Source organism: Bos taurus, chromosome 11, assembly GCF_002263795.3.
Source record: "Bos taurus isolate L1 Dominette 01449 registration number 42190680 breed Hereford chromosome 11, ARS-UCD2.0, whole genome shotgun sequence".
Lineage (NCBI taxonomy): Eukaryota > Metazoa > Chordata > Mammalia > Artiodactyla > Bovidae > Bos > Bos taurus.
The window spans coordinates 22,838,990-22,853,134 of NC_037338.1; the positions used below are offsets into that span (position 1 = coordinate 22,838,990).

The window sequence follows — 14,145 nt, forward strand, 5'->3', positions numbered from 1 at the left end:
ATGCTATTGGTACATGATTTCTGACCTTCATCAGAATGGTTTACATAGCTACACAAAAGCACTTTGGGCCAAATGGAGGCATATGGGCTGCCTGATAACGCAATTAGGTGGAGTCCCTTCCTGATGGCTCAGACAGTAAAGTGTCTGCCTACAATATGGGAAACCTGTGTTTGATCCCTGGGTTGGGAAGATCCTCTGGAGAAGGAAATGGCAACCCACTCCAGTCCTCTTGCCTGGAAAATCCCGTGGACGGAGGAGCCTGGTAGTCTACAGTCCATGGGATCTCGAAGAGTCAGACACGACTGAGTGACTAAGCTTTCACTTTCTACTAAATTGGTGGTATTTAGTCACTAAGTCATGTACAGCTCTTTGTGGTAGTCTGCCAGCCAGACTCCTCTGTCCATGGGATTTCCCAAGCAAGAATACCGGAGTGGGTTGCCATTTCCCTTTCCAGGGTATCTTCCCACCCCAGGGATCAAACGTACGTCTCCTGATTGGCAGGCAGATTCTTTACCACTGAGCCACCATGGAAGCCCCCTTACTAAATAACCATGCTCAAAGATTGCTAATTCAGGCTGGATAGAAAGTGAGTGATGTGCTATGTGGCACTGTCCTTATGTGGCCAAATACTTTGTCAGAGTATCAGATGAAGACATAAAAACCATTCTCACAACATTTGCAATAGATGTCAAAGTTGAAGACTGTAAACAGGCTGGATGGCATTTTGGATTCACAGAGATCTTAATAAATGCGATTTAATAAGGGTGGGTTTTCATGTCCTGAACCTGGAGCTCTCAAATCATCTGCAAGTACTCCTTGACTGATTTGTGGCTCTCATCCCTGTCAACACATTAACTAAATGAATAACAAAATAGAAAGCTAGTGCACCTTCAAAGGTGAGTTTTCAGGCATGTTTCACACACATGTCATAAGAGCATCTAAGAAATTAGAGCTATAAACTTTGAGAGAAATGTAATAACTGCGGGTCTTTAGAAACTTTAACGGTGTCAGTGGAATAGGAACAATGTTCTATTTGCTCATAAGGATTAGAACTAAATTAAAAAGGTAACTTTCTCCATTAATTTCTATGAAGAATTTGCCCAAAGTGAAGTAAATAATAGCATGGACTCTGGAACCAGATTTGTTCAGCTCTACTATTTTTTGGTTGTGTGACTGTAGGCAGATTTACTTAGTCTTTCTGTATCATTTTCCTCACCTGAAAGTGAGGATGATAGTAGGATCTAGCTTGTAAGGTTATTGTCCGGATTTAATGAGTTAATGTGTGTAAAAGCGCTGAGGAAAGTGCCTGGCACCCAGAAATTGCTTTATGTGGAAATCCCTGGAAGCCCAGCAGTTAAGACTTCGAGTTTCCAGTGCAGGCAGAGCGGGTTCGATCCCTGGTTGGGGAGCTAAGATCTCACATATCATGCAGCTAAAAAGAAAGACAAACTGAAAACAGAAAGAAGTTGTTTTATGTGTTACTTGCCATTGTTAGTAGTTGTTACAGGAACATAGAGGGTAGCCCTTCCCCCACCCCTCCCCTCCAAATAAAAAATTAAATAGGAAAAGAGATTTAGAGAGGTACCCTTTGAGCACCTTTTAAGAATTTATGGATCATTCGTGAGCCAATATCTAGAAGCTGGTAACAGCTCCCAAGCACTCTGATTGCTGACTCACCCACACAACTCCCATCAGAGAGTATGAAAGGCAGTTGCAAACAATAGCCTCCATCCTGGAAGCTAGGAAAACTGTCTGCTTGGGTATCTGACAAGGTTAGGTACTTCTTTCATTTCTGAACTAATCTCTTGCCTCCATACTTTACATATTTGGTTTTCCATTCATGTCTCTGGTGTGTGTGTGTCAGTGGCAATTCAAAATCTGTTTTTTTTGGCTAACTGACTCTCACTCTGACCCCAGGTGCTTATTGAGAAAGAAAGGGCACCAAGAAGCCTTTACTTTAAAAAAACTCCCAGGCATAAAATTAAGTCCATAGAGGGAATTCCCTGGTGGCTTAGTAGTAAAGAATATGCCTGCCAATGCAGGAGACGTGGGTTCGATCCCTGGTCTGATAAGATTCCCCATGCTGTGGAGCAACTAAGTCTGTGTACCAGAACTAGTGAGCCTATGCATTGGAGCCAGGCCCCTCCCTAGAGCCTGTACTCCTCAACAAGAGAAGCCACAGCCATGAGAAGCCCACAAATCACAAAGAAGAGTAGCCCTCTACACCGCAGCTTAGAGAAAGCCCATGTGCAGAAACAAAGATCCAGCACAGCCCCAAACAATAAAAAAATTAATTAAAATTAAAAAAATAAAGTCCATAGAACCGCAAGTACACAGCAAATAGATATTCATGGACAATGAAAACAGGCTTGTTTTGCATCTACAGAGGATAAGAACAACCTGTATATTTTGGTAGCTACTTAAGCAGCCTGACATTGCTTTTAAATTACAGTTTGGAGTGCCTCATTCCACTGAGTTATCTACCCACTAATCTAACTAAAAAGAAAGTGAAGTTGCTCAGTAGTGTCTGACTGTTTGCAACCCCATGGACTGTAGCTTACCAGACTCCTCCATCCATGGGATTTCCCAGGCAAGAATACTAGAGTGGGTTGCCATTTCCTTCTCCAGGGGATCTTCCCGTCCCAGGGATCGAACCAGGGTCTCCTACATAGCAGACAGACACTTTACCGTCTGAGCCACCAGGGAAGTCCAATCTAACTAAAACGCCTGGGTCAAATTTCTGAACCATATCCATCCATCATCCATCCCACTCTCTCTAAACTGTAGCTTTGTCCTGGACCATTACTCATAACCATACTGACTTTCAAGGAAGACTGGGGTCACAAGGTACTAACTCCTTGAAAAAAGAAAATCTGTAGACAAATGATGGATACATGGGTAAATACTGCATAAGATCAGTAGTGCTCAGGTATTTAGTGTCTTAAAAACTCCAGAACTCCTTTCATAAAGAACCAGTTTACCTGAGTTTAATGTAGTAGTCCCTGGTTTATTCTCTCAAAGAATTATTTTTAGTTTATAGCCCATTAATACTCAGTTCACTAGTATTTGGTGAAAGAGTTTGGGAGCTACTAATTTTGGCTGCTTTTCTTTGAACACCTACTCAGTACTAATTTATTCTCAAAAACAGCCCTTGAATTAGGGCGAGCATATGTCCCAGTTTGTCTGTGACGTTCCCAGTTCACTGCTGTTGATCCAGTGTGATAACTCACCTTCCGCCTTTTATATTCAAAAATGTTCCGATTCTGATGACCGATTATGTAGACAGTCGACCTATAAAGATGTCTATTATTACCACCTGCTTGATTGCTTGGTTTGTTTATGTATTTATTACCTTTCTACAGTTTATCCTCCCAACCGTAGCTAGAATGAAGTGTTAAAATGTAAATTAGCTCATTTCATGTCTCAGTTCATAATACTCCAATGGGTTCCTAGTCCTCTTGGAATTAAAGTCTCTTAGTTGAGTTTTCCAAATCTATGGGCTTCAAAGACCTAATGAATTAGCTGCCAGCTATATCTCTGATGTCATTTTCTGTCACTCTTCTTTGTATCGAGTCTCAATGGACCCCTTATCATGCCTTGAGCAGATGAAGTATGCTCTACCTCATTGCCTTTTCACTTGCTGTTTTTCCCCTCTGTCTGGAAATCTTCTCTCCATTCACCTGACTTGTTTCCTCATAGCTTTTAGTTTTCTGCTCACATTTCATTTCCTTTGATCACCCTATCGAAAAATGCTTTCTTGTCTCCTTCTCTGTCTCCTTATCCTGCTGTGGTTTTTGTTTGTGTTGCTATTGTTTGAGTTTTGTCTCTAACACTGCAGTTATAATAGCACTCCGAACCTAACCCACTCCAGTGTTCTTGCCTGGAGAATCCCAGGGACGGGGGAGCCTGGTGGGCTTCTGTCTATGGGGTTGCACAGAGTCGGACACGACTGAAGCGACTTAGCAGCAGCAGCAGCATTTCATCTGGAGGTGACATTTGTCTATTAGCATTTATGTCACCTTCCCTAGTTACTCTGGTTTTGGCTTGTGCTACCGTAAACCTTGGATCAGCTGACCAAAAACAAACAAAAACAAAGACCTGCCATCTATAGTATTGAAAGAAATTCAATAAAATATGTCTCATACTTAAGGAGAGCCATAAAAATCAAACTGTTATTTAACAGTTTGAATGCAAGAGTTTCTGTTAATTAATCAAAACTGTTGAGAGAATTAGTTCATCTTTTAATTGAGAGTGTGAGAAGAGTAAACACATCAACATTAGTAGCTAGGAAGTTGTACTAAAGAAATTAATATATCAAAGGAAACATGACAGATGATTTGATCTCATTTGAGGCCAAGATATAAGTCATAATCCACAATGAGTGTTTAAGGGCAAAAATATAGCTTCTTAGTATACAAAAGCTAGTGAGCATTTGAAAAATATTTGCCCTCTAAAATTAAATAAAACCTTAGTAGCAGAGCTGTCTGTGAGTCTGGTGGTATCTGCTCAAGAAGAGTGTTATGCTGGCTCCAGAGGAACGTTGCTCATCTAGATAGTTATATACTGCAGCGCTGGTTGGAAGATGGATCACAACTGAAAAAGCCAAAGAAAAGCTTCCATTGACTCCAGCTTATCTTAGGGTTCTTGTTCTGGGAAATCTTCAGCTTCCATGTAAGAATGCTAGTCTGTGTATTCTAAAGAAACAGAAGCTTTTTTTTTCCCCCTGGTTGAGCTTTTCTTCTTTTCAGTCTGCATGATGCTGAGCTGGATCTCCCTGATCAGCCCATCAACATCAGGTGGGTTCTTCACCTGACAGGTGTGTGTCCCATTGTCATCAAACCACAGCTTCCAGAGGAGGATGGAGACATCATACCGCTCTGGGTTCCCATCCCAGACCACGAAGTCCTTAAAACGCCCACTCGTGGGTTTGAAGGGTCCCACATGGTAGTAGAAAGCAAACTGTTTAGGGCCTCCATATCAAGGCTGGGAATTCCAGGTCACCGTGAGAGCATCACCCACAGAGGCAAAGCAGGAGATGGTGTGGTTTAATCGAACATCTGTCCCATTGACAGCCTCCAGCACACAAGGAGTGTAAATTTCCACAGCTGCCACTGGCCAAAGAGCTGTGAACTGTGTGCCAAGGAGAAAAAGCACAGCACGCGTAGGGCTCTTGCCATACATGAGGGAAACCCAGCCCTGGCCCCAGAGACCAGACCGGGCAGACCGAGCCCTCCAGCATCCTGCCAAGGCCTCTCCTGGTGGAGAGAGCGCCACTGCATTTTTCTGGAGAAAGGAGTCTGTCCCTCACCTGTGGGAACCTGAGCATCCATGCCTGTCTGGAAATTTTCTTTTCTTCATCTTTATATCCTGGATCTTTATTAATACATTATTTGAGAAAAAGGACTATGTCTTAGTCATCATTTTATATACAAAACACAGTATTTGAAAAGAAAAATGCTCAATAAATGCTTACTAAATGAATAACAATAATGGCTACCATTTATTGAGCAATTATTATGTGCTAGGAACCAAATATATTACATGCTTTATCTCATTGGTTCTTATAAGAAGAATTAAGTAATCATTTTAAAATTCTGTTTTTTTTTGTATCCCTTTAGCACACGTGTGACTTGTTAGAATATGTGTACGCTTTTACATATCTTTCAATAATAAATACGTTACTTAGAGTAAATAAAGAATATTTAGGAGCTTCACTGGTGGCTCAGTGCTAACGAATCCACCTGTCAATGCAGGAGACATGGGTTCTACCCCTGACCCAGGAAGATCCCAGATGCTGGGGAGCAACTAAATGCATGCACCACAACTATTGAGCCTGTGCTTTAGAGTCCAGGAACTGCAACTACTGAGCCCACTTGTCTCAGCTCCTGAGACCACTTGCCCTAGAGCCCATGCTCTGCAAAAGAGTAGCCACTGCAATGAGAAGCCTGAACACTGCAACGAAGGGTAGCCCCTGCTCGCCGCAACTAAAGACAGCCCATGCATCAACAAAGACTCAACACAGCCCCCACACCCCAAGAATAATAATAATAAAAACATCCATTTATCCACTCAATTAGTCATCAGACTAAATTAATTCATTCAAAATGAATTATTTATTTTGTGTCAGAAAATGGCATTGGAGATATGAAATTAAGAGGTGTCACATTTCTGGTCACAGTCTTGGCTAGAACCTTTCTGGCCTGTGTTATTAACCCTTTCCTATAGTTCTTCTGAAAGTGCCTTGTGACAGCCCGTTTCTGTGATTCTTTGCCCCACAAGACCAAGTTCTTCAGCATTGTGTCTCCTGGTTTTTAATGTAGCTCCAGGAGCCCAACCAGTTTAGTATAACGACAGAGTCACACAATTTCACTGATGTAAAATGTTGTGTGCTAGGCCTCTTCAGTTGTATCTGACTCTGTGTGACCCTTTGGACCGGACCATAGCCTGCCAGGCTCCTCTGTCCATGGGATTCTCCAGGCAAAAGTACTGGAGTGGGTTGCCATGCCCTTCTCTAGGGGATCTTCCTGACTCAGGGATCGAACACGTGTCTCTTACAGCTCCCGCACTGACAACGGGGTTCTTTACCACTAGTGCCACTTGGGAAGCCCCTTAGGTGATTTGTATCTTTATCATCTCTGAAAACAACAAAAGCAATATTCAAAAGACTTTCTTATACTTTTAGAATAACTATGCATATATATGGATGAAGTTGTGAAAGTTGGAACTTGAACTGGCAATTCCATAAGCTAAGTATACAGGGCTTCCCGGTGGCTCAGCGATAAAGAATCTGCATACAATGCAGGAGACGCAGGAGATGAGGGTTTGGTCCTTGGGTCAGGAAGACCCCTTGGAGGAGAGCATGGCAACCCACTCCAGTATTCTTGCCTGGAGAACCCCCTGGAGTCTGATGGGCTACCATGGGGTCACAAAGAGTCAGACATGACTCAAGACACTGAGCGCGCACACACACAAGCTAGGCATTCTTCTACTATTTCACACAGAGGCTGTTCAATAGCTTGTCCTTTGTGTTAAAACTAGAGGCCTGGGTTTAATCAATTCTTTCAGGGTTAACTATTTCCAGGAGATGGTTCCATGATTGGATGACAGCTACTTTTCATCCTATGTATTAACTCTGGCCAATTAGCCATGGCTGCCTGCAGTAATCTGAGTGAGAATGACTTTGAGACCAACCTAGGCTCAGTCAGTGACAATGACATGACTGATGTCTGCCATGGAGGCTGCAAGGTCAGGGTACACCTTATCTGGATTCTAAACCATCATTTAGCTTAACAACAAGGTCATACCCAGATTATCTACCTGCAAGATTTCTCAGAGCTAGTGGCATGTTAGCCTGTCTTCAACATCTGAGATGGTGATTCATTTAATACAATATTTCATAGGCACTGGTTTTAGATAACAAGACCTCTTATTGCACCAAAGATGCTGAAGAAGAATTCCTTCTCTGATCACATTTTGGAAGATGTAGTTTGGAAGATCACAAGCTCAGTGAACTTTTGAAGAGCTGGTTCTCTAACTCTTCAGTGAATATTTATTAGATATCCCTTTGAAAAACATAAAATGATCCAGTAAATTGAGCACATTTTGTTTTAGTTTAACCCAAATGGATTATTGAGGGAGAAAAAGAGCTTTGGGACATATATTTTCTCTACTAGTTATTTATTTAGCCTGTGTTACCCTAAAGATCCTAAACTGTGGCTTTGGTAAACACATATTGAACAAAAACTAAGTATCTAAGTGTTACTTCAAATTTGTTTCTTTATAATGAAATTTTGGGTCTCTGATTTTTAGCATGCTGTGCTTTTGTTTTAGTTTTTCAACGTTTTATATTGCTCAAGAAATTCTGTACTTTAAGTTAACTAATTATTATGGCTGTTTGTTGGTAGCATTGTTGATTGGTGATAATTTAAGAATTGTAAGTTATTGTAAGTTAAAGATTTATGGGAACTACAGTAACCTCATTTTTTGTTGTTGTTGTTTAAATCACTCATCTTTTTATTTGTTTTCCCTAACCCCTACATGAATCACAATAGATATTAATCTTTTTAAGGCAAAACAGTATTCAAATTATTAGCAGCAAAATTAGCTCTGGGGAAACAGTATAATAAATGTTCTTGAATGTGTAATAGCATAGAGTGAGAGAAGGTGGGTTTGAACTCTAATCCTTTTCACATGCCTGATAAAAAGTAGAGGGGATTAAAGGTAATCTTTCATTCCATTTTCTTTGCAAAAAAATAAGCTACTAACTTCTGTACAAGTTTTATTACCACAGTTAAAATACATTTTAATTTTCATAAATGAATATACCACTATATAATATTGGTGAAAATTATATATTGAATTCCTGAAGGTCTGGTGCTCATAAGCATTATCTAAAATGTAAGTTGAATGCTGAGTAGATCTCTTGTTCTTCATTTAAAATTTTGAATTGAAATTTAAATGTGATTTGATATGTCTGTGAGATGGGACCTGGAATACAATACTAACTTTCATTTAAATAATTTTTATCTCACTTTATCATTTTTATACAAATCATTTCTGCTGTATAACAGTGAAGACTGGGGGGAGGGGAAGGATATACTAGTTCTGACACATTTATTGAAAAAGTGGGTATTATGAAAGAGAAGATTATGTAAAGAGAATGGAATAGAGTCACAAAATAATCATTTAACCTCTGTTTCTCAAAAGTGTCTAGCCAACAATTTATAAATATTAGTTTATAAAGGACAATCAAACTATTTCTTATATAGTTGGTACTCAGAAACATTGTTTCAAATGATTAGATTCCTCATTAATCAGATAAAGTGGACAATAAGCCACATATCCTGGAATGCAAAGTCAAGTGGGCCTTAGGAAGCATCACTACGAACAAAGCTAGTGGAGGTGATGGAATTCCAGTTGAACGATTTCAAATCCTAAAAGATGATGCTGTGAAAGTGCTATACTCTATATGCCAGCAAATTTGGAAAACACAGAGGTGGCCACAGGACTGGAAAAGGTCAGTTTTCATTCCAATCCCAAAGAAAGGCAATGCCAAAGAAAGGCAATGCCAAACTACTGCAGAATTGCACTCATCTCACATGCTAGCAAAATAGTGCTCAAAATTCTCTAAGCCAGGCTTCAACAGAACATGAACCGTGAATATCCAGATGTTCAGGCTGGATTTAGAAAAGGCAGAGGAAGCAGAGATCAAATTGCCAACATCCGTTCAAAATGTTGTTGCTCTTGAAAAAGAAAGTTCCAGAAATGAATTTTATCGTTTATCAGCTACACCAAAGCCTTTATTGCCTACACCAAAGCCTTTGACTGTGTGGATCACAACAAACTGTGAAAAATTCTAAAAGAGATGGGAATATCAGACCACCTGACCTGCTTCCTGAGAAATCTGTATGCAGGTCAAGAAGCAACAGTTAGAACTGGACACGCAACAGCAGCCTGGTTCCAAATCGGAAAAGGAGTACGTCAAGGCTATATATTATCACCCTGCTTACTTAACTTATATGTAGAGTATATCATGTGAAATGCCAGGCTGGATGAAGCACAAGCTGGAATCAAGATTGCTGGGAGAAATATCAATAACCTCAGATATGCAGATGACACCATGCTTTTGGCAGAAAGTGAAGAACTAAAGAGCCTCTTTATTAAAGTGAAAGAGGAGAATGAAAATGTTGGCTTAAAATTCAACATGCAAAAAACTAAGATCATGGCATCCAGCCCCATCACTTCATGGCAAATAGATGGGGAAACAATGGAAACAGTGACAGACTTTGTTTTCTTCAGCTCCAAAATCACTGCAGATGGTGACTGCAGCCATGAAATTAAAAGACTCTTGCTCCTTGGAAGAAAAGCTATGACCAACCTAGACAGCATATTAAAAAGCAGAGACATTACTTTGCCAACAAAGATCCATCTAGTCAAAGCCATGGTTTTTCCAGTAGCCATGTATGGATGTGAGAGTTGGACTAAAAAGAAAGCTGAGCGCAGAAGAATTGATACTTTTGAATTGTGGTCTTGGAGAAGACTCTTGAGAGTCCCTTGGACTGCAAGGAAATCAAACCAGTCAATCTAAAGGAAATCAGTCCTGAATATCCATTGGAAGGACTGATGTTGAACCTGAAGCTCCAATACTGTGGCCACCTGATGTGGAAAAGACCCTGATGCTGGGAAAGATTGAAGGCAGGAGGAGAAGGGGATAACAGAGGATGTGATGGTTGGATGGCATCACTGACTTGATGGACATGAGTTTGAGTAAGCTCTGGGAGTTGGTGATGGACTGAGAAGCCTGGTGTCCAGTAGTCTATAGGGTCGTAGAGTAGGACACGACTGAGTGATTGAACTGAATCTAAGAAGAATAATGTGGCTTGCTCTCACTTCTTGTCAGATTCTATATTGTATATTTTTTGTACATTAATTTTTTTAAGCATTAATATATTTATTTCTATCTTTTAAAGGCCAAGAAACAGTTGTGGGACTGCAAAATACAGAGGCTAAAAATAGGCTTCAAATTCTTCCTTTTCTGTTTACTTGCTGTGTGACCTTGGGCATGTGACTTCACTTCACTCTTCTTTAGCAAAATGACTGCCAATCTTGCAGGGTAATTTTTAGAATTTATAAATTAATATATATGACTTCCTTGGAAGTGTTTTGGAAAACAGTAGAGTTCAACACACCTCAAGACAGTTATTAGGTCTTGCCCAGAATGACAATAAGAAGCATAGTTGGGATTTTATTGATTTGTCTGAATCTTGAACTCAGGCTTTTAACCAAAAAAAAAAAAAGAATTTTTATTTCATAATATTTTCTATATGGGTACAGCATCAATAAAGTTAAGATTTAGAAATAGTTTGTTAAAATTCTATTTCTTTAAATGAAATTCAACAATAGCTTGTAATTGATAATTGCATATTAACAGCATAATAGTATATATGTCATTTTATATATGATTGCATCTTATCTCTGAAAGGGCAAACTGTTGAAGAGACTTTATTATAATAACATATTATTAATTGGAATATAATGCATTGCTCTGAATAGGGTAAATATTCAATGGATTCATCCATCTCTATGTAAAACAGAATTTGTTTAGAAAACAATTAAGGAAGGAAACGTCTTGTTAACTGGTATCCTTCTCATCTATTACAATGACTTCATTTTTTTTATGACTTTATTTTTGATATAGTTTTTGTATGTCTTTCATATTTGTGAGTGAATATACATCTATATTTATTTTTGACATCTTAAATGATAGTTTCCAGACTCACCATGATATTATTTGGAGTAAGAGGGAAAGTCAATGTTTGTGATTAACTGACACGACTGAGTGACTGAACTGAACTGAACTGAATCAGTATCTCCCAAATGAACAGTATGAGTGGTGGGTTAACTTTAGAAACTGAATTGAAAGGAATTCAAGAATTCATATACTCTAAAATGTGATCATTCTTCTGTCTAGTATTTCTAATGACAGGGAAATTAGTCTCGTAAGAAAAATACATCTGATTTTAATATTGATTACAAAGATGGTACCACCATTTACAGGCAATTAAGCTAAACTCTTTTTCTGCTCTTTGCTACTTAACTCCTTTGATATGGTTATTGCTATCCACAATTTGCAGAGAGGGAAATAGAGGCTTACAAAGATGATGTTACCTGTCCAAAGTCACTTAGTCATTAATACATTGAAGGCAGACCTAAAACCTAGGCTGTCAGACTGAAGTTATCCTCAGCAGTCATCATTCTAATCACTGCTTCCACTCCCTTTCTCAAATAGTCCGCTATAACCTGAGCTGAAATCTAAAAGTGTTATTTATCCTCTATCTACATTCAACCCAGAATCATTTTTGCAGGGCTCAGGGAGCCCAGTCTTCACTTCTTACTGACAAGTGCAAGGAGTCTTGTGTGGCCCTACACAGCCTCTTAGTATTGTGGCTAGTCTTAGTTTCTTATTCATATTTATTAATACATGATAATTAATATATCCTCTGCATAAAATCATTCACCCTCTCTCCAAAGTTCTTGACACTTAGAAATGCAAAAAAGGCAATGATTTTCCTAATCCGTAGAAAACTGTTGCTATCCAAAATTAATATGCACTTTCAGATGGCTGTTTGATAATTAGCTAAAACAATATGAAATTTCACTTGGCAGCTGTAGTTAAGATCCATAATGTCACATATACACACATATATTTTTACTTTTCAATAATTGTGGCCAGCATTCAGGCCAGGGGGTATGAGTGATACGAACTAGATCTATATCTAGTGAAAGCTTTTTAAATATGTTGGAACCTTTCAATAGGTACTTTCTGTCAGAAAATATTACTACAATCAAAATTCCAAGAAATCACCTTTCTGGGAAACAGCATGTTTTTTATCTTCAGCTGTTCTATTAACTCCCCTCAACCAAATAAACTGGACTGATGACCACTTTTTTTATTGCAAAAAGAAACTGGTTCTCAGTGCTGGTTGCACATTAGAATTTCCTGGGGTGGATTAAAAGAAGAAGCTGCCTTTGCCTGAACTCCCATAAGAATATTTAGTCCATCAAGGGTACAGTGGACATCTCCTCCTCCACTCCCCGCCCAGTGATTTTCAGGAGTCGAGGACCACGGCCCATTTCATGGCAAGGTGTCGATGGAATGGAAAAGGCCATTTTCTCCTCAGCAGACTAAGTGCCATGGTAACTCGTCCCCTTTAATTTCTTTGTTGTAGTTCAGTTGCTAAGTAGTGTCCGACTCTTTGCGACCCCGTGAACTACAGCACGCCAGGCTCCTCTGTCCTTCACTGTCTCCTGGAGTTTGCTCAAGCTCATGTCCATTGAGTCAGTGTTGCCTTCCAACCATCTAGTCCTTGGTCGTCCCCTTCTCCTCCTGCGCTCAATCTTTCCCAGCATCAGGGTCTTTTCCTGTGAGTCGGCTCTTCACATCAGGTGGCCAAAACATTGGAACTTCAGCATCAGTCCTTCCAATGAATATTCAGGGTTGATTTCCTTTAAGATTGACTGGTTTGATCTCCTTACTGTCCAAGGGACTCTCAAGAGTCTTCTCCAACACCACAGTTCAAAAGCAGCCATGAAATTAAAAGGTTCTTGCTCCTTGGAAGAAAACGCTATGAAAAACCAAGACAGTGTATTAAACAGCAAAGACATCACTTTGCTGACAAAGGTCCATATAGTCAAAGCTATGGTTTTTCCAGTAGTCATGTATGAATGTGATAGTTGGACCATAAAGAAGGCTGAGTGCAAAAAAAACTGATACTTTTGAATTGATGCTTTTTATATCTTAAAGATACTTTAATAATTATCTGCCATGGAATGTCCAGTTTTAATCATTAGAGAAATTTTTATTTTATTTAAGTTCCCAATAGATTCTCTTTTCCTTAGAGTAATCATTTTCATTTCCTTGAAACTTAATGGGTTTTCCTCTGGGTCACCATTTTCCATGCCTCTGGAAAAGCAAATCTCTACTCTTACTTTCATACAAATTCTCCCCAAACATTTTAAGGGATATTGTTCACATCAAAGCCCCTAAAAACATCTGTTTCTCCTGCTCTTTTGGTAGCAGCCAGGCTCAGGAGCTATCTGGTCTGGCCCTTCACAGACAGACACCTCAAATCTGTGCTCTATGCTTTCAGGACAAAATTCAACTTTTCTATCATTCTTGGCCTCTGTGAATTTGCTTCTACCTCAGCTAACTACAGCATAGAGCATTCAAGTCATATTTTTTTCACGTAAGACCGTCAATACTTCCAATTCTCTTCTCAAAATATGAGCTCAAGATTTTCTAACATGTACAGTCATCACCAAATACTTAAGAAGTCATAAGTCAAAAGGGCAAGTAGTTTATGGTCAAAATTTTTTTTCATAGATGACATACTATATATATAAAACAGCAGTAAGTAATTCTTTATTACTTCATAAATTTGTTTACTAAAGAAAAAACAGGAACAGACATTTCTCACGAGGGGTACACACTTGAAATGCACTTGGCAATAAGCAAATGAGAAACAGTGGATGTCATATATGCATTGCATCCGATTACAAACACTAGTGACATCATTTAGATTAACCTTTTATATATTGAAAATTGCCAAAACTCTTGCTGTGCTATTTCTTTCAGAAAGCCGGCTG

The 14,145-nt window shown here is 39.3% G+C and overlaps 1 protein-coding gene across 11 annotated transcripts in view; it reads right to left on the reverse strand.

The window, feature by feature from the left end:
- Positions 1-14,145, reverse strand: part of SLC8A1 (solute carrier family 8 member A1) — a 447,525-nt gene that overhangs the window by 431,575 nt on the left and 1,805 nt on the right. The window contains exon 2 of one of the 11 annotated variants that reach the window (XM_059891027.1): positions 3,231-3,291. The gene's annotated coding sequence lies outside the window, so the exon portion shown is untranslated. 11 annotated transcript variants of the gene reach the window in all.